At 37.2% G+C, this 20,379-nt stretch overlaps 1 long non-coding RNA gene across 2 annotated transcripts; it reads left to right on the forward strand.

Annotated features, from left to right (window-relative positions):
- The first annotated feature begins 11,446 nt into the window (after positions 1 to 11,446).
- LOC108498854 lies at positions 11,447 to 17,780 on the forward strand. 2 transcript variants are annotated; one of them, XR_001875329.1, is made up of 5 exons: positions 11,447 to 11,565; positions 14,041 to 14,208; positions 14,583 to 14,619; positions 16,469 to 16,655; positions 17,287 to 17,780. It is a non-coding gene; the product is annotated as an uncharacterized LOC108498854 (long non-coding RNA). The 2 variants fall into 2 exon arrangements; XR_001875328.1 differs by lacking the exon at positions 11,447 to 11,565 and having other exon boundaries at positions 13,929 to 14,208.
- Positions 17,781 to 20,379: the final 2,599 nt, after the last annotated feature.

Consider the following 20,379-nt stretch of genomic DNA (forward strand, 5'->3'; position numbering starts at 1 on the left):
TCTTTCTGCAAAGTTAGCAGCATTTCTGTTGAAAAGAGCTTTTCAATAGGGAATCAACTGACATGAATAGGTATTTTGCTATTGATTACAATATAACTAAAATTTCTACAGCATATTCTGGAGCACATTTTCCAGTTTAATTTCATGCAAAATGAATTCAGCTTGGCATTCAGAAACCTCTGGGACTACTGGGAGATGTATTTCAAAAGTACTTCCCTGATTTGAACTAAATTGATACACCAGATACTCCAGAAGGATGTGCTGCCATCCAACCAGATGTGGAATGGCTGGGCAGTTGGGCAGAGAAGAGCCTGATGAAGTTGAAGGAAGGCAAATGCAGTGTTCTGCACTGGAAGAGAAACTACCTCAGGCACCAGTATAGGCTTGGGGTGACTTGTGGAAAGTAGCTCTGTGGAGAAGGACCAAGGGGTCCTGGTGGACAACCAGCTGTCCATGAGCCAGCTATGTTCCCCTGTGGGCAAGTAGACCAAAGGTATCCTGGGCTGCTTTAGGTAGAGCATTGCCAGCAGGTCAAGGGAGGTGATCCTGACCCTCTACTCTGCCCCAATGAGGCCACAGCTGAACTACTATCTCCAGTTCTGGGGTCCTCAGTACAAGCAAGACATGGAGCTCCTGAATCGGATCCAGAGAAGGACAAGGAACTGGAGAATCTCCCTTATGAGGACAGGCTGAGGGAGCTGGGCCTGTTCAGCCTGGAGAAGAGACAACTGAGAGGAGACCTTATCAGTGCATACAAACATCTTAAAGGCAGGTGTCAAGGGGACAGGCCAGACTCTTTTAAGTGATGCCCAGCAACAGGTCAAGGGACGCCAGCCAAAAACTGAAACACAAGAAGTTCCATATAACCATGAGGAGAAATTTCTTTACTTTGAGGGTGACCAAGCCCTGGAACAGATTGCCCAGAGAGGTCATGGTGTTTTCTTCACAGCAGATATTGAAGACTCACCGGGACATGATCCTGTGCAACATGCTCTAGGCAAACCTGCTTTAGTAGGGGGGGTGGACTAGATGATCTTCAGTGGCTTAACCATTCTGTGATTCTGTAATACACTGAAATGTACTCACAGCATCCCTACTCCAAGAAAGTTTCTGGTCTCAATTAAAAGGAGGAAGTGAAGGAACACACAGAAAATGAAAAATAAAAAAAAGACTGAGGCATCAAAGAATACTAAAATGTGGTTTTCAAGTTCATCTCAAGTTTAGAAATTAAGGAATTTGTTCTTGTTCATCAACATTCATATGTCAGTTGTTGCAGTAGAAACATAGCTGAAAAACAAAATCATTACTTCACTCACATATATCAGCTCAAATTGACCAAAAATGTTCATAAAGAAACTATTGAAATTTGTAACATGTTTTAGGAAAGAAGGCTGAAACAAATTAAAGTATAAGCATTTAATTTTAAAACTGTACAAAGTGAAATTGTTAAAAATATATTCTAGAAAAATGAAATTTTGTTTTGAAATATATCTATACCACTTTTTAAACATCTATTAAAAATATTTTTGGTTAGGTATAAGACATACTCTCTTAGATCTGTAAGAATTTTTACTTTTTTTTTTAAGCATTTATTATTGTCAATACCAGTCTTTTCATTCAGCTAAAAAAACAACCACAAATTGTCAGATTTTTTTCCCCTGTCATTTTTCATTGTGATAATTCATACTACTTGGTAAAACCAAGAGTTAGAAACACATAAATAACTCAAAAAGAAAAACAGGGCATGGTTATGACAGAGCAGTGGTTGCAGCAGTGTTTTTATTGTGTACAACAGCTTTGCAATGAGGGTGAAACGAAAAATCCAAGGATGAAATAAAGCTAATCAAAATTGTCTACAACTGATTTTTTATTATATTGTTAAAAGATTTCTGGCTTAACGCTCGGTATTAATGTACAGTTCACTTTATGTTATATAAAAGGCAAAATATTTTCCAGGATACCAGGGTACAACAGCACAGTTTTTTGGCAGATAAACATGCCCTTATTTGTTCTTTTATTTTTTCCTTTTTTATTTTTTTAGGAGAACTTACTATTAGACAAATCATGTTCCCTTTTATCTGGTTCTTCTTCTCCTATATGAGTGATTCATTCTGATGGGAAGTTTCAAACAACAAGTAAAATATGATAAACAATATCCATCACCACATAGGGAGCTTGGCTAAAAGCTTTCTGTCACTATTAATAATGCTGTTTGGGTTTCAGTCTCCCCATTTATTGCATTAGTTGCAGATGTAAAATACTGCAAAAAGTAAACAACTTTCAGTAGGTGTTACCTGTGAAAATTTGACCTCTAAATGAGGATGCTTTAAACTTTCTCTAGATAGTAATGTGAATAATCTGAAAGACAAACCTCAGGGGGAGTGCATACACAACAAAAATATTAATATAATTAGCTCAAATTGTTTCTATTGTGTCATATTATATGACAAGATGCCTCACCCTATACCACTAACACACGAAAATATCACTTGTTGCCTCCTAAATTTATATAATTTTATAAACGAAGTTATATTATTTGACTAATTTTATGCCTATTTCCTCTTACAGAGGCTTTAAGCCACAGACAGTTAAAGTTTTCCTATACAGATTTAAAAATTGTAAACAAGTACAGAAGACATTATTATTATTATTATTCACAAGCTAACCTGGTTTGGGGAAGAAAAAATTTTAAAAAATATGCTTAATTTTAGGCAAATAAACATGCCCATTGTGGTATAATAGTTCTTTAAGTGAAGTGCATTCTAATGTGCTCTGGTGAAGTGGGACCAGTCTGACTCCCACAGACATGTAAAATAACTAGAATCCACATTCTGCACTAACGTGAAATCTCAAAAATTTCCGCACAGTCTTTAGCCATTTCTTACTCAGCCGTGTATAGAGTATTGCAAATAATGAGATTTTTTTTCGTTTTCGTTTGTTGGCATATATGTAAAACTTCACACAGCTTTTAACATGTTTTTCTCCAATTATCTAAGACAAGAATGATAGGAGAAAAATAAATATATTTTTAAACTTTTTTCATAGTGTTAGATAATCAAATAAATTATTTACATTAATTTTAGTGCTTTTAAGCTGTGGTAGGATTTTCCATTTACATAAACTTCAGAGGGAAAAAGGTTGATTTTTTGAAGGTTAAAAATAATTCAGACAAACTAATGACTGGATTTCATGGATAGGTTTAGTACTACTAAATTTATTTTTTTTTTTTTGGTAAATAAGTTGTGCATCTAATAAAATATGCTTCTCTGTTAGTAGGCCTGCAGATTTCCAAAATGTGTTGCTATATAACAACATAGCTTAAGAATTATTGTATAATTCTTTCATAATTTTAATGGATAGAAGTTATGTTTCCTATGAATATGACTATCTCAAATCCATATGGCTGAAGAGGGGAAAAAAATCCAAACAAACTTAAGACATTCCTATAATATCTAAAACTGTAGGTATTCTTAATTTGTCTTGAAAGAGATCATAACAAACCAAAGATAACCTTAATATGCTGCTACTTCTTTCCTGCGGAAACTTTCTTTAGCAATTAATATTAATTTATTATCAAGTATTTGGGGAAATTAAATATCCATTTTAATTAGCAGTTACAGGACTGTTCCTGGCTATTTTAATCTGGAACATTAATGCTGGACCACTTTCACACTGCGCTTTCAGCAGTCTCGCTCCCTCTATCTCACTCACATATTCATGTGTATATAAAGCTAAAAAGATGCACCAGAATTAATTCCTTTCTACAATTTAACTGAATTAAAACTGCTGATGTGTCTTTTGGTAGCACATGTTAGCACTAACCTAGGAGTGAGTGGGGATGATGTCACTAAACTTCCCTCTAATATGTCTATATATTTATCTGTGTGTGCGGATTTGTGTGCATATCAGTATATAGTAATAAAATTGAGACAAGAATTTTAATTCATACAAAACTGCATAAAGCAAACCTAGAGCCACAGAAACTGTATTACTACAGAAACCCTCCGTTATTTCAGTATTTTAGACATTAGTTAAAATTTGCCTTGTTATGTTTCCACAGAATTATAGAGTTGAATGGACTTTAAAGATGATATAGCTCCAACCCCCCCTGCCATGGGTAGAGACACCTTCCACTAGATCAGGTACCAATAAGCCCCATCCAACCTGGCCTCTGGTAACAATTTTTTTCACCTTGTTACTGGAGTCTGTGTTTTAACTAACAGCTAGACTTCTTTTTGGATGTTAAATTAACACTAAATGATTCAAATTCCCTGGTAAAACTCATATCACAAGCTCAAAAGCCTGGGTCTGATAGTGCAAATCTACAGTAAAGTGTTAGTGAATGTGGAGAAAAAAAATATGTATGTTCTTGCCTTGAGGCCAGATGGCATCCTATCTAGTGTTCTGTGTTGTTTATCAATCCCATTTCTTCCGTATCATCTTTGTGATACACATACTTTGTGTATGAATGGAAGAAATAGGTCATACAGACTCCCCTTAGCTAATATTTCACACTTCTTCATACCCAGTTACACAGAGAGATCTGGAGACCCCAGCTCTAATTTGAAGATATTTGAATATCATATATTTGATAAGAAATATATATGTCAATCTGATGCAAAATTTAATTCTTCGTTAGAGCACAGCTGGCCTTAGATGGAGAGTAAGTATTTTTAAATAGGTGTTTCTGCAGAATCTCAACACCTCACAATAGTAAAGGACCTCAGTCTCAGAATCCCCTTCACAAGGTGCTGAGACACTATTTTCTTTGTGATACTTAGAGGACGATGGAGGTTTTAATCCCTGTAGTCACAGGAAAGGTTAATATCAGTATGAGCAGCTGGATACAGTTGGTAGAAATACTGTGTAGAGTATGATTTAGATGTAGAATCAGGTGCAGTTGGTAAGATGCTCTTACTCTAATGGAGAATCCTGAGAAACAAGGCAGGGGAATGTGTATTTCTGAGGCACTGAATGAAATTTCAGTAATGGTGATTGTAATGGAGGACATAACACGCTGACAAAAAATAACATCAAAGTAAAGTCTTTCTCCAGAAATGTATATCCATAATATGTAAAGAAACATGATACAATAAAATTAAACAATACTTCTTTGGGTAAAAACACCTGTGGTAGATTGGACAAAATATATTCTGAGAATAGTGGGAAATTGATAGGAGTCTATTATTGATCCCAGAATCTAATCTGGACATGAGAAAAGATTGTTGTGCTGTTGTTGGAAAGACCCGCATAACAGAGAATTATCCTGTTGTGAGGAATAAACGTCATTCTGGCAAAAATAGTATTGATACCTCCATCTGAATAAGAATTGTTGTTAACTAGCAAAGCCTTCAGTGTGCAGTATTTAATTGGTTTTAAAAAGAACAATAAAAAAAGGATTAAAAAGAAATAATGCAGCTAAAATTCTTTAAAGTTACTTTTTCAAAAAGACAGAACTTCATCTAAACTAACGACAGCCAGGAGTACTTCTGAGCTTCCGAATGTGGAAATAGGCCTTGGCCACCTCCCAAGCAAATGAGGGCAAAACCTTGGCACGCCTCTGCTCCCTTTCCTTGCTGAACTTTGATTTCGAGGAGAAGGAAATCTGGGCCCATGAGTCAGGAGGGAGAGCCACCTCACTCTGACACTGTGCCCTATCTGAGGATCAAGCAACTGGGACTGCAGGCACTGCGCCGGGTGCGCAAGCTGCTGAGTTTGGATGCAACCCAAGGTAACTATTTAGGGAGACCAACTGAACTAAGAAACTCAGGGATTAGATTTTGGAGGCAGCCTGGAATGTCTCCATGTCAAACATGCTAAAACTATCTGGAATCTGTATGCCAGGCAATGAGAAAAAAAATGTTGTACGAGAACTTTCCAGACCTAACTGGAAGAATAACCATCTTGAAAATGACGTTAAGTATAAGTAGGGAGTCTACAAGGAATGGAAAAAATTACTGATGACCAAAGAAAACTATGACTTTTAAGTCAAGAAATGCAGGTCTAAGTGAGACTTGGCAAGAGTGGGACTAGGTAAAACTCAAACTGAATCTGACCTCATAAAGGAAATCAGGCAAAATAGTTAAAGTTTTCTTCAGGTATGTGCTTAGATGAAGAAAAAAGCAGGAAGTTGAAAAACTGCAGTGAGGATAAGGTACACATGAAATATTTTATTTCAGTCAGTTGATATTTGGCTAAAAAAAATCTAAATATTATTTCAATTTTCAATAAGATCGGTATTACACACTAGGAAGAAAATAGGAAAGGAGACACCTGCAAGCAAAGTGACTATTATAGCAAAATAGTTTATTAAACTCAAATTGAGGTTTCTCAGATAACCTACAAATTTCACAAATTTGGAAAAATAGGTGAGTGAAACCCAAATTCCTATAGCAATTGTCTGGAATAAACCTATCAACCAGGTGACAGTCTGCGTAACAGGAATACACAAATGCGGTGTCTGCATTAAGACTCATCATCCTAGCACCTACAGAATCCTTTAGCCTGACCTCAGCAATGCAAATTTTGGTGAAATTAGACCTGAAGGCTTCAAGGACCTTGCAATATTGTTTTATCATAGGTAAATTATGCTTCACTACATATTGATGTTTATTTTGGACTTTTTTTCACAGGTAATGTGAACACTAACTGCAAAAACAGACTGCTGAAAAAACTGGGATTTGTAGAGAAGCAGTATGATACAGAAGGAACTGCCTATAAAGTTACCAGCACTGGGCTGAGAGATGAAGTGTGGGACTAGATGAAAGCTACTGAAAAACCTCCTGAAGTGTGTGTGTGTGTATTAATCTTGTATAATATTTCCAGAATGACTAAGAGACAAAAATATGAGCATACTGGTAAAGGAAATGAATTAAAGGGACACTTGGGGTATTCACAGAGACTGAGTTAACTCCAGTGGAAGTAATTTCTCTATAGGATCTTCCTGTGGCAAATGACAGATGAACTCCACCAAATACAATTCATACAAGGTAATGAAACTTTGCTACAACTTGACTCCTAGATAAGCTATTCTCCTCCTCTTGGCTACATAGGCAGCCTAGGAAGACTAACCTTGATATACCAGAGCTAAACTAAAGCTGGTCTCTGCACACACCCCTTCTGTCGCTACGTTTTCCTTTTGTGCCCTCCACTTACATTGCCAGTACATTATTAGATTATTATACAGGAAAAGCAAAATGACCTTGAAGACTCTAGTAATAGAAATAGGATGAATTTCAATAGCACAAAATTCAATAGCTACGTTGTTTTTGTAAACTGGGAGACCACTTTTAAATAACCAATGGGAGGAAGACCTGGGAGATCAACAGGATGGCATCTTAACAAATGTAATCTTGAGATACATAGGTAGAAGTATTTACACAGCAGCAGACATTTGTAAGATGTTCTCCAAAACACTGCATACAAGTCTGGATATTCACATTGCAAAAGAAAAATAGAAGTAGAAATAGGATAAAACTGGTTTATGAGAAAATCGAGAAGGCAGAGAAGCAGTTATTTCAAAAGAGCCTAAAATTTTGGTTTATTCACCCGAGCAAAACAAATTTTGAGGCAAGAAGTGATTGCCATGTATAAACATATTAGGGAAGTAAACAGCAAGGAAAAGAAGACACTATTCAAACTAAAAGACATTACTGGTAAAGGAAGTAAATGTTATGGAATAGCTATTAATAGCTTTAGGATAGAAAATGGTGTCTGACCATTAGAACATTGAGATTCACAAGCCAAATTCTGAGAGAGGTGTAGGAAAGAAAATGTAAAGCTATTTTTGAGGGGGCAACTAGACACTTCATGAAATGGGGGTATGTGGTAATGCCCATCATAAAGGGAGGACTCCTGCATGCAGGTCACCCCAGCCCAAAGTTGCTCTTTGTTGCTAGACCCCCTCTCAGTTTTAAAGTGACAATGGGACTTGCTCCAGCTGAGACAGGAAATTTGGTGAGACTAGAAATGAAACTTGATCTTGAGACCCTCATTCCTGATATAAAAGAGATTTGACAGAACTAACGTGAGTAATCCCAAGTGTTTCTGAGAATCTTTCTGGGTCTGCAGAGCCTTTCAGCAATGGTAAGCACAGATACAGCGACAAATCCCCCCAAGTTTCCAGCACATGCTCTGGCTTTCAACATATCTGTACTGCTCACCAAGTAGCACTACTCACTGTAACTTATTTTATCAATAAATTCTCTAGTCCATGAAAGGATTGATCTGTATAAATCTTATGATTATTTTACTAAGAATTTCCCAGATCTGACTGCTCCCATAACAGACATGATATATACTAACAGTGCAGAGAACTAAGAAAGCTTTGGGCCCTAATGACTTGAACTGAAGAATTTTTCATACTTCTGCCTTGAAAGAAAACAGAGAAAAAATTCCTTAAAAATAATTAAGCCTTATAATTTTGGTTTGGTTTTAATTAATTATAATTAAGACATAAAATCCCTATGGCCTTTGTAATTTTTTTATTAATATGTAAGAAATTATCTTTGATTGTTCCAGGTGAATAATACCACAATTGTTTCATTTTCTTATGGTTGTAGACTGCTAGGCAAGTTGGCTTCTTGCCAATAGTAAGTATTTTTATATTGCTGCAGCCTCAGAGTGGCAGAACAAATCAAGCTTCAAATTTTAATGTTACTCAGTTTGTTACTTCAATTTAAATTTCTTGTATTGCATGTTTTGTGGGGTTTTTTCCTTGGCTACCTTTTAGACAGCTCTTAGAAGTAATTCAGATTTTTTTTACCTTAAGCTGCATTGACATAAATACCACATACAGCATATATAGAAGAAGATTTGAAAATGTGAAATATTTGCAGAGGGAAAAAAAATCCCACATAAATGTATTAATTATATCTCCACCAAAACTGTTTTCTTATGTAACTACTATCCCATAGCCTAGCTTGATTTCTTATAGTTCATTGACCCATTTGGTAAATTCATAGACAAACTTTGGCAGAGGTGTAACTTGATAATTAAAAAGTATGTTATCTCTTGCCAGCTTGTTATAGCCAAGTGTAAGCTGAACGCTAGCTTTCCCTAATCCCATCAACCCAGTCTGTAGGAAGGGTCAGGGGTCAGTAACTGCTTCTAAAAACACTGTTCAATTGAATCCAAACAAGCTCTTACCTACTAAGCAGCTGCTCACAAACAATTCAGAATCTGTCCTCATTACCAATTGTTAGGGGCTCCTGTTGCAAGAAAAGCCCTATTTTGAATAGGCCTCTAATGCACCAGTAAGTCTTCATCTGATAGGCTAAGATCTAAAGTCAGCAAATTTTTTTACTTTTTTTTTTCCTTCTAGCACAAAGAGAAAAAAATTAGAAACCAGCTATTACTGGCTGCTATATCTACTGGCTCTGGCAGGAAGTAAGATGTTGATTTTCAAAACACAGTGTTATACATCAAGGTTTCTGGTGAAAAGAAAGTGTAAATATAATAATATATGGAATACTGTGAAAGGCATAGACTATTTTTTCAGTGATAGAACAAAAAAAATTCTCTGAGCTGGGAAAAAGAACTTTAGAAAGCCATCTAAGGAAACTGTATTGAAAAAATTTTAGTCACTGTTGAAGATGGGAGTAGCATCATTATGAAACTGTATTCAAATATTTTAGTCACTGTTGAAGATGAGAGTAATATCATTATGATCTGTGGTCAGATCTAATTTTTCTAATTATCTGAAGGAGGCTGGTCCTGGTGCCAGAACTTGCAGACTTATTTTGTTCTAATGTGTTACATACCTAGTAAGCTGGAAATGGTTTTGGAAGCAATAGGTGAAGATGTTAGAGATCTGAAAACTTGTAGAAGGGTAAAATTTTACTTACAGTATAGTTTGTTGCCAGGTGCAAAAGCAAAGTTGTTTCCTAATTTGAACATGCACAGATTTATTCCTGGAAGTTTGCTGATGTTTGAATCTTCTTTTATTAAAAATGAAAAAAAAATATTTCAAATATTTTTATTATTTGCAAGAGGTCACATCCTAAAACTGTGGTGTATAGGGTACCTCCACATGTGTAAACTGGAAGCCTCGATGTAGTCTCATTGGTTTCAGAAGGGGAAGAATCAAACCCTCTCTGACTGCTCTTGTTTTTTATGTTGTAGATACAGTTGGTTTTTTTGAAATATTTTTTAGACAGCCTTGACAAAGACCATCATAAGCTCACAAGTGAGGGCCTATGTAGGGGTAACTCATCAGCACCAAACCTCTAGTATGGCTCAGTCCTGACACCAGCTTAGTAATAATGCCTGCATGCTGGTGGCTCAGAGAATGAGGATGTGGTTCCAGACTCCTGAGATTTCCAGTCTCTTCCTCTTATTCCTGAGGTCAGTAGCTTATACAAGTCTGATTTGCAAAGCATCTTCTCTCTCTTTCTCTCCTTAAGATCGGCCTGCCTGGTCAGGAAAGTGAAGTGCACAGCAAGATAAAAATTTAGGAAAATTTTCTGACTGAGGTGCAGAGCTCTATTTCAGTAACACGTACAAAGAGCTAAGGTGACCCCTTTATGCCGCTGTGAAGTTACATGATAGTCCTCTAATTTTATATTGCAGTTCTGGAAGGTACGAAGATCATGTTTCTTTTTCTGTGCTGCTTCTTTTTTTGCTTTCTACTGTGAAGATCACAGTTTATCATGGGAGGAGTTGATTTTCATTACTCTTGGTGTTTCATATGGAGAAAAAAATATTTTAGGTCACTTTACCAAGATAGTGTTAAGAAAAGATAGTTGTTTTGCAGAGCAAGGAAACAACTCTTGTGAATATTCTTGCAGCAATTGCTGCACAAATTTGAATTGCACATCAGACACAGTACAAATATTAGCTTTCAAATACATGCAACTTAATAAACGATAAGTTAAATTACTGTAGAAATAGACATTATTATAAATATGCCACCAAACCATATTTTTAGTTTTACTTGAAGCCTTAAGGATATACAAATTCCATTTAAGCGATATGAAAGTCTCTGACTTCCAGAGGCAGCAGTCACAGGCAGTACATAAGAGGACCCAGTATATTAGGAAAATATACCTAATAGTTTAAACAGGAAAAAATGAAGATTAAGATGAGACTCACTGTTTTCCAGCAGTTATGGCTATGCCTGTATGCACTGCTGGGTTGGTTGTCTGCTCGTTCAAATTACTCCAGCCTCCACAGAACACTTTCTATGAGTTCATTCTATGGGACTCATTAATGGTTATTTTTCTAAGGGCCTTGGATGTTGTCTTTTTTTATACACTCCCTCAAGAGCAGAGATGAGTGAGAGTGATGCCAAGGTCTGAGCTTCTCTCTATGCTGTTTTATCACTGTCCAGCCTGCCTTGCTGACTCCCCTCTGACGCATGGGCAATACACTCATTATCCGTTTTGGCTGGTAAGCAGGCAGGCATTCAGCTATTCCTTCAGAAATTAATTTGCCCAGTGGACTATGCTTCCAGACCAAGAATACCATAATGAAATCCAAATGACCACACTGCTAACTTTGAAAACATCAGGGCTAGCAAGTCAGTCTTTGCGAAGCAAGTTGGTAGCCTCAACACATTTCTCAAGGGTAAGTATTTATATACCCAAAATACTATACAAAATTGGCATGCTTTTGAGGCTCAGGATGAAGGGGCTGGGACTATCCTCTCTCCCTGTAATTGTGGAGTTGCAGTTTGCTTCTGCTCCCCACTTGCTCACCTGCCCTTATGCAGAGGGATGGGAAATGGTTTAAGCCATGGAGCACTTAGCCCCACAGTGTCTATCAGAGAAATTTCCTACAATAGTGATGTTGCATTTATGAACTGGTTCCTGCTTGCATTCTCCCTGAAAGATACAAATTTTTACTTGATCTTACCTACTTGAAAAAATCTGCAGAACAATTTTTTATTGTTGACCAGGAAAGTGACTGAGATTCAAGAATTCATGGGATTATTTTCTAGAAAAAAATTATTATTGGGATCTATTTCCTTTCTTATTTTCTTTTCTTGTTTTTCTTTTGCCATGGGTTATTAAATGTGACTACATTCCCTATTCTTAATTGTCCCCTTGGAAATATTTATTCAAACTATATTTTCAGTCACCTAGTATAAGTCCAGAGTAGCTCCAGTGAATTCAGAGGAAGAAGACCAGATTTTTATTAGTACGACTAAGAAGAAAATTAGACTTAGGCTTCTTGTATACTGTTCCACTGTCTATAGAAAAAATTATTATTAAAATACAAGTTGACGTTCTCCGAGATTTTGTTTTCATAAATTAATATCCCAACAAACCTAGTCAGTTAAAAAAACAACCAACCAATCAACCAAACTCCCCCAAAAATAAAAAAAAATAAAAACCCACAAAGCAACAACAAAAACCAAACCAAAACCACCACCACCCCGGAGAACCTATCCCAGTTTATTTTCCTGCCTCTGTTAATCTCTTTTCTCTGAATGTTTCTCTTTTTTTTTTATTTTCAGTCCTAAATAACAGCAACTTGCCAACAGCATGGACTTGATTTAAAACTACCAATGACAGTCTAAGTCCCCCTAAAAAAGGGTTAACCATAGGCTGCACACTAATGTATCTGCTTAAAAAAATAAGTCTTTAAATCATTTTATGTTTAAGAGAATTTCTTTTCACCCTTCCCCCTTTAATAAAAAAAAAAGAAAAAGTGAGACCATCTTAGCTGTAAGAGCAAGTTTATTCAGGTGGTATGAATCAGACAGGGCTCACTGATGCAAACTATAGCCTCAGAAAGCACAGCAGGCTCTGAGCCTCACAGGGCTGCCCCACGAAAAGAAGCATAACAAAAACCAGAGAAGAACAGACCTGCAGTAATCTCCTTGCCCTGGCTAGAAAACAGGGGTGAAGGAAAGCTGCCCTCTCATTATGGTTTTGGTCTCAAGGTTAGAATTAGACCCTTAGGGTAAGCAGCTGTCAATTAGAGATAACTCCAACCAATGCTGTCTGAAATCTTGGACTTATCTCCTAGCAACTTCCCTTCTTTCAGGACAGCAACCCTCAGCTCTGCCTTCAGCTCAAGAGTCATCCTGAAGACAGTGAAATAACCTTTTCAATTTGGGCAGATGCATAAAAAATCCAGCTTCCAGAGCCTGCATGAAGCCCCCGTGACATTTGACTGAAGCCGGATTTTAAACTAGGTTGATTATATATTTGCTTTGTTTTCTGTGTTGCAGATGTTGAGGTGATTTTGCTGAAAGAATGTTCTCAGATAACGCTTACAAATTCAGTGGGTTTTAGGCACATGGTGGTTTGCTGAGAGACACAGGGTTATCGTGTTCGTGCATCTGCTGGTGCATCTCTCCTTCCCACTGCCTTTTACACCAGGAGAAATTTGCCAAGAGTGGTGAATGAGGAGTGGCCATGGTTACAGCAGCAGCTCTGGAGTCCTCTCTGGCATGGCAGGGTGTGCAGAGCAACAACAAGCATAAATCCTATTAAGAAGACCAAGAGGTTATGCATAATTTTTGCAGGGATCATGACTGAATTTGAGGGGCAAATTTAAAAGATTACACAAGGCACCTCTACCTCTATTTTCAAGGTTTGCCATTCATTAGATTTTATTTTAGATCCATAGCATTCCTTTTTCTAACCAGGCAAAGGGTCTAAAAGGAGACAGGGAGAAGGGGATCAGGGAGAGGAGGAGCAGGGAAACAGAAAAGGAGTGCTCACAGAAAAATAAGGGGGGGACACACACACAACAAGGATGAAGCTCATCTTTGATTCAGTTGAGGTCTGTATTCACAAAGAGATCACTCAGAAATTTTGTACAAATGGCAGGAGCAGAATGTGAGCGCAATGAGGGGCCTAATGCAGGCACTTGTCCTGTAATCAAAGATTCAGCTCAACATGAGTCCTTTGTGAGACAACAGCATCATTCTCCACCCGGGCTAACCCCTGAATGCAGAGCAGCTCTCTCAAGCAAGGCAGGCAGGATGAGCTTCGCATTTCTTTGTCCTCTTTGGAAAATATGATCTTTTTTTTTCCTATTCCTCATTTGCCTCTCTTCTAAAGAAAACATTTTTTGATATGCCTGTAGTGAGCCAGAGGATGTTTGCGTGAGTGGAAGCGCTCTCAGGGTGAGGAGAGAAGCAGATGGGCTGACATGGTGGAGCGAGGGCAGCTCCAGCCTGCGTTTGGGGAGAGTGTGCAGAAAAATGGCTGACATCTCCCTGCTGGCGAACGCATGATGGGCGTCCTCCTCTGCGTAAGCACAATTCCCCCTTCCTCAGACTTTAGCAGCCCTACATAGATGAAACGTACAGGGATTCCTTTTTTTCCTTCTTAAAGGCATTGGGCAGTAGAATTTCTCAATCTTTTAAAACATTTTTATTAAAAAAAATGTTTTACGATTTTGTTAAAATGAAACAGAGAATTTCAGTTTGGGTAAATAGACTTTTTCAGTTGGGTTGCATTAGAAATCCCTTTTTGAGTTGCAAACAGTGTTTCTTTAGATATATTTTTAATGTCATTGTAGAAAATTTTGTTTAGAAAATATAAAGTAATATTTGTCTGATTCCTGATATTTTTGCTCAGTCTGAATATTACCTGATGTGGTGGGTGTAATCTATTTTTTTTCAGAATTTGGCTCTTGAAAACGGGAAACAAGATGTAGAAAGTAAGTAAGATTTACAATCCTTAAAGCTTTACACAGAAACAATACAAAGAAACACAATTAAAGAATTGCCACTCAGAAAGTGAATACAAAACTAAGCATCCCAGTTGAATATTTTGTAATTCTGGGGTTACAGCCATATGCAGCAGCGTAAACCAACACGCCATTGTGGCAGGGACACATGTCCCAAATTCTTAGGAATTCCATTAATTCTTTGCTTTCTTGAATTGTTAAGTGCTTATCTCTATAGAGAACTGACTCCTACCTCTAGCACTGCTAAAGGTGTTTGTTCAAAAGGCTACTCAGCAATGGGTCAAGCCTACATTCCTCATTGATATCAGAGGGAGTCTTGGAAGCAAAAAACAGAGTGTTTAAATTTCAGATAGACTTATTTTAGACACAAATATTGTATGAAATAATCAGAAATGCCAATATTACTATTTTAGCATACAATGTAAAGTTTAAAATATTTCTGAACACCTAGTGACGAAGTAAAAACGGAAAACATAGTTTCAAATAAAAGACTTCTTGGTATAAAATTAAATGTAAAAGATAGAAAATATTACTGGTAAGGTAATACTATTGTTAATTTAACTGAAAATATGTTTGCAATATCTGTTTGATACATAGCATCATCTTTTTTCTTGATTCTCCAAGGCATTGTTGTGATTCACCTGAGCTCTGTATGTGTGTGAGTGTGTGTGTGTGAATATTTGTCTGGGTATGTATCCCTCAGGTACCTTGCAGCTGAAGATTTTGGAAACCTAAATTGTGTGTTTTTCTGTCTAGTTGTGTATGTAATTGAATTCACCTACATTTTCATATCCCATATATCCAAAACACAGTGAAAGTCCAGTTGCACAGTTATAATGTAAGGCTTTATCGGATTATTATTTAATATATTTATTTTATACTTGTGAAAAATGGGCAAATATAAATCCCCAACAGATTCTTTTGTCTTTTTTTTTCATATGGCATATGTGTGTTTTCAATTTTCTATTATAAATTTGTGACATTATATAGGATTGCAAAAAGTTTTGCATTTTCAAACTAGGCCTGGCTTTAATTCCGGGCATGATGTAATCACTACCATACCCCTTCTTGGGGAATCAAACCAGCAAGAGCCCTGCAGCTCTGTGGCCCTGCCAGGCTGCCCTGGGATCCGCTCTCAGAGCTCCCAGTGTGATTCAGCACTCTGCTCCTATTCAGGGACAGAATAAGAATGTGCTTAAGTGCTTTGTGCTTTGAAAACATGCTTAAATGCTTTGTTGAATTGAGAACTAATTAAATGACTGAAAGTTCAAACTTAATATCTCAGTGTAAAGAATGTGTGAATTTTCCCACAGGAAAGAATAGCATGCTCTGAAAATATGGCTAAAAAAATTTTGGTTTCTTCCTTGGGTTTGGTTTGTTCTGTTGTATTTGTTGGTGTTTTGTTTTTTTTTCCCTTTCATTAGGAAATAGAGTATAGGGCTTTTCCTTCAAAATAATTTAAAATATTCTTTAAAACGTGAGCAAGAAAAATTGTAAGCAAAATAAAAATTTGTATTTTTGCTGAATTAACTTTGTAGTTGAAGCTAGGTTTTATTTCTGAAATCTAGAAAATGCTACTTTGTTGGGTTTTTTTTAAATTTCTCTTTTCACAAATGTTAATTTTTAGTTGGTTTTGTGTTTTTATTTTTTTTCCCTAAGTGCCTCACAGAAGGTTGGCAAAGTTCCAGAATAACAGCTGGAAGTGAGAAGGAATGAAAAAGTATATCACAGAAATTCAAATGAGAAATACGATATACATTTTTAATGGGTATGGTTATCATTCATTTGAACAAATTATAAATGAGGGATTGTTTTTTAGATTGCCAGATGTCTTCAGCTCAGCGCTGGATGCCTTTCCAATAGACAAATACAAGCGATTAACTTCACAGAATGTCTGTGAGTTGAAATTCAGACAAAGATAAAATGATACATTCTGGCCTTCAGAACTCAAAGCATTGGAGATGGGGACCCTGGACATAAGCTTGTTTGCAGTATGTGTAAAAAAGGTACTTCATTTCATGTCCTGAAGAATGACAATTTTTCTTTTTAAAGTGGTTTTTTTTTTTCTCTCTATTGGTTATGTTCAAGAAACCATATACATAACATCAGAAAGGGTGACTTAAGATCAGATCTATTGACATAATTAACTTATTTGCAAACAGTTTAATGTATTTTTGTCTGAGCCTGCCTTCTTGCACACACCAAAACTACCCTTATTCAACTCCTTGTGAATTAGGGTGTACAGCAAATAAAGGAACAATCATCTAGTCCAAACATATTTGCATTCTTAATATGGTGCACACATTCAGGCAAGCGGCAATTTGCATGAGGACCATGAGCCAAATTCAGTTCTGACAGTAGTAGGCATAACTTTATTCAAACCAGACAAGCAGCGGGCATTTACAAGGGGCAAGAATAGGTGCTCTGTGTTTGCTGCATGTCCATACTCCAGCATAATGCATTGCTGTTGCTCAAAACTTCACATTTTTCTTAGACCAGAGGTTATCAAAACCAAGTGCAAGTTTCATCTACAAGTTTGGATATGTATGCAGTAGCTGGCAAGATATACATCTTGCTTTTACACCTAGATTTCAGTGTGAATAATAATCATACTTTAAAAAATTATTATTTTTGCAGGCTTTCATAACTGGAATTAGATGAGAAGAATTATGCCAGGATACCTCTGGCCACCCTCAAAGCATCCTTGTAAATTCAGTCACAAGCATAAGCAGCTTCATTCTGTCCAAAGAATTAGCATTTTTTTAAGTGCTCATTTTCCAAGTATTCTTACTAATACTTTAATGGCTGTTGTATACCCCAGTGCTGTGGAGCTGACTGATGTGTCTTGCTGTGTTTCAGCGAATGTTGTGAGGAATCTACAGCAATTAGCTGCTCATGCCTCTGCTTTCCTGTTTTGTGCCTTCCCTTTCATGTATCAGATGTTTGTAAGTTTTCCATTAGACATTTCCTGCTTCTAATAGATGTTTGTGAGGCTTTTGCTTTGAGCTATCAGGGCTCCAATTTGTGCTGAGATGTTTGGTTTTGTTTTAGGGTTGAGAGGTCTTTGTACTCCTTTCTTCCTAGAAAACATTATAATCTGGAAAAAATAAATAAATTGTACTTTGCAAAAAGTGAATATGACTCCTTCATCTAAATGGCATGGTTTGCACATGTGTCTTTTGTCAGCAGATCACTCCTAAAATAAAAGCACTTAAACTGCAGTTTCTGCCAACTTATCAGACACCAAATGGTGACAACATATATGTATTGTAGTTCCTAAAGGCAGCTTTGTACTCCAGTGTTTTCATCTTCTTTGCCCCGCTTTTTTTTTCTCTTTTTAATTTGAAACGGTGACTGATTTCTTTTTCTTTTTCCACCAGCTTGATGTGCTGTACACTACAAGTAAGTAGCTTTAGCTGCTTTTGAAAGAAGAAAATACTTCTTAAAAAGTGTTTCGAATGAGTGTTGCCCAATGTGAAGTGGCTGTCAAAATTAACAGGAAAGGCATAATTGATTCCCTAGCAGTCATACACGAAAACTAGCTTAAATTTTACAAAACCACTTCTGACGTGTTTAAATGCTTAAATAAATGTGGTGCTGATCTTTTAATCCCCTCTTCCATGTTTTAACAGTGGAGCAGTGTACCCAGGCACCAAGGCAGCCCCAGCCTCTCGGAGGGTGTTTTTGCAGCCAGACACTATCTGCCATCCCTCCATTCACATGGTACCAAGGTTTCTGGATATGTATTTTTCTTATCGAGTCACCAAACCAATGCAGCATCAAAGGAAGCTGTCAATTCACAGCACGTCACCCACGCTTTGAACTTAGGAACTAGTCAAACCTTTCGGAGTTTTATTTATTAAGGTCAGAACTGGGTTTGAATTGTCAATGAGGGCAGGAGAGTGGTGAGGGGAGCAAAGGATGGCTGCTGACTCAAGAAACCTGCTGGGACTTTGTGGCCCACTGCTAGGCAACAGCCCATCCCCACCACAGCAAACATACGACCACAAAATGAATGACCTCATCTACAAATCAGCTATTTGATATGCAGATCGGACTGCTGGCCTCTGCCATAACACAGCACTGCACGGACAGCAGGTGCAGTAGGAACAAGTACATGGCCTCTTCATGTTTTAAAAGGCAGGGCTAGCTTGTGCTCACCCACTCCCTCTGGCACTTTGCAATTCCTGAAGCTCTATTGCCTTCATTTTTTATTTAGACCCTCCATTTAAAGAAAACATGGCGATTCCTTTCTGCTCCCCTCAGTGCCCAGCCTCAGGCCTAGAGAGGAAGGGGCAGGGCTAAGAAACTGCACCAGTAGCCTTTATGATTCTTCAAGAATTTGAACACACAACCTGAAAAATCAAAGGGCATTTTAGGAAGGAATTGTGATTTCTGAGGTTTTTGCCTTCTCAGATGTCATATCCTTGCAAATTACTATCAAAGTGTGGGGTCTTGTTGTTTCTTTTTCAAAATGGAGACGCTCTTTGTGCAGATAGTGCGTGTGGAAGATGACATTTCTCCCTGTGTGTGCATACTCTCCTTTAATTGCATGGAGGGTGCTGTTTGCATCCTACAGTAAGTGAACTACAAGCAGTTTTGAGGACAGACTCACAAAAAAAATAAACACACCATTTTGAAACAGAATTAAAGTATTTTTCAGCTATATGTTAAAAAGAATAAAGAGCTGCTGCTACTCTGGACTATGAAACAGCACTGAGCCTCTTAGTGGGCCTCAAAGAGCAATAAAACACAGTGTAATATAATTTGTATTGTCTGTGGTTGCAGGTTGAAAGCTGTAAACTATTACAGCTTTATAGCTATGCTGCTGGTATTAACTAAATGAAAGGGCGATTTGTTCTAAAACTGTAGTTTGTATGATAGCAAATCTTAAATTCATCAGGACCAATTGATGAAAGAGGAGATAAAAATACTCCGGAGCCAATAGAGACAAAGCCCTAATGCAAACAAAACAAAAGTTTGGTGTGGTGCCTGACCCCTTCAAGCTTCTGCCTCATACTTCTTGGGGGCAGAATTGATCATCCCTGAGACTACAAGGTATATTCAGCTAACGGGGCTGAAGGAAGCCTTGGGCTGCTTATTACAGGAAGCTATGAAAAAATAGATATTTACATTATTGTGTCTAGATCATTCTGGCACTCTAAAGAAAGATTCTGAATTTGCTGGACCGTAAGAGCTCCTTCTTTTTACTCCCTTAAAAGAGTTTTTGTTGAAAAATGCACCTTCGAGTGGTAAAGACAGTGATTTAAAGAGCCAATCTTACAACACCGTGTCTTTCACCTGAAGGCTGTGAAAATGTTTAGATTTTTGTCTGAAACCCTGGAATTTCCTGTTAAAGAAAAATTGGTTTTTTCTGCTTGTACCCAGTTGCAATGCTTTAGCTTGATTCAGGCTTGAATTTAAACATAGATGAAATGCATGTCATTATACTTGCTCAAGCCCACGAATTATTTGTTAGATAATTCTGCAGCTGGTTCCTTGTAACCCTCAGCTTCTACATAAGCCATTAGTTGCTGGTAAAGAGGATAGGGTCTGACTGGTCACAGACTCTTTGTCACTATGAACTTCTGTCAGGCTTATGTGGGACAAACACTTTTAATTTTAGTTCAGAATACATATCAAGTTAGAGCACTCAAATATTTGCTTAAAACTGACTAATCTGCAAGTTGTTTTTTACTAAAAACTCACAGGAATGGTCACAGTGAATGA

This window comes from Lepidothrix coronata, unplaced genomic scaffold (assembly GCF_001604755.1).
Source record: "Lepidothrix coronata isolate B3197 unplaced genomic scaffold, Lepidothrix_coronata-1.0 Scaffold65, whole genome shotgun sequence".
Taxonomy (NCBI): Eukaryota; Metazoa; Chordata; class Aves; order Passeriformes; family Pipridae; genus Lepidothrix; species Lepidothrix coronata.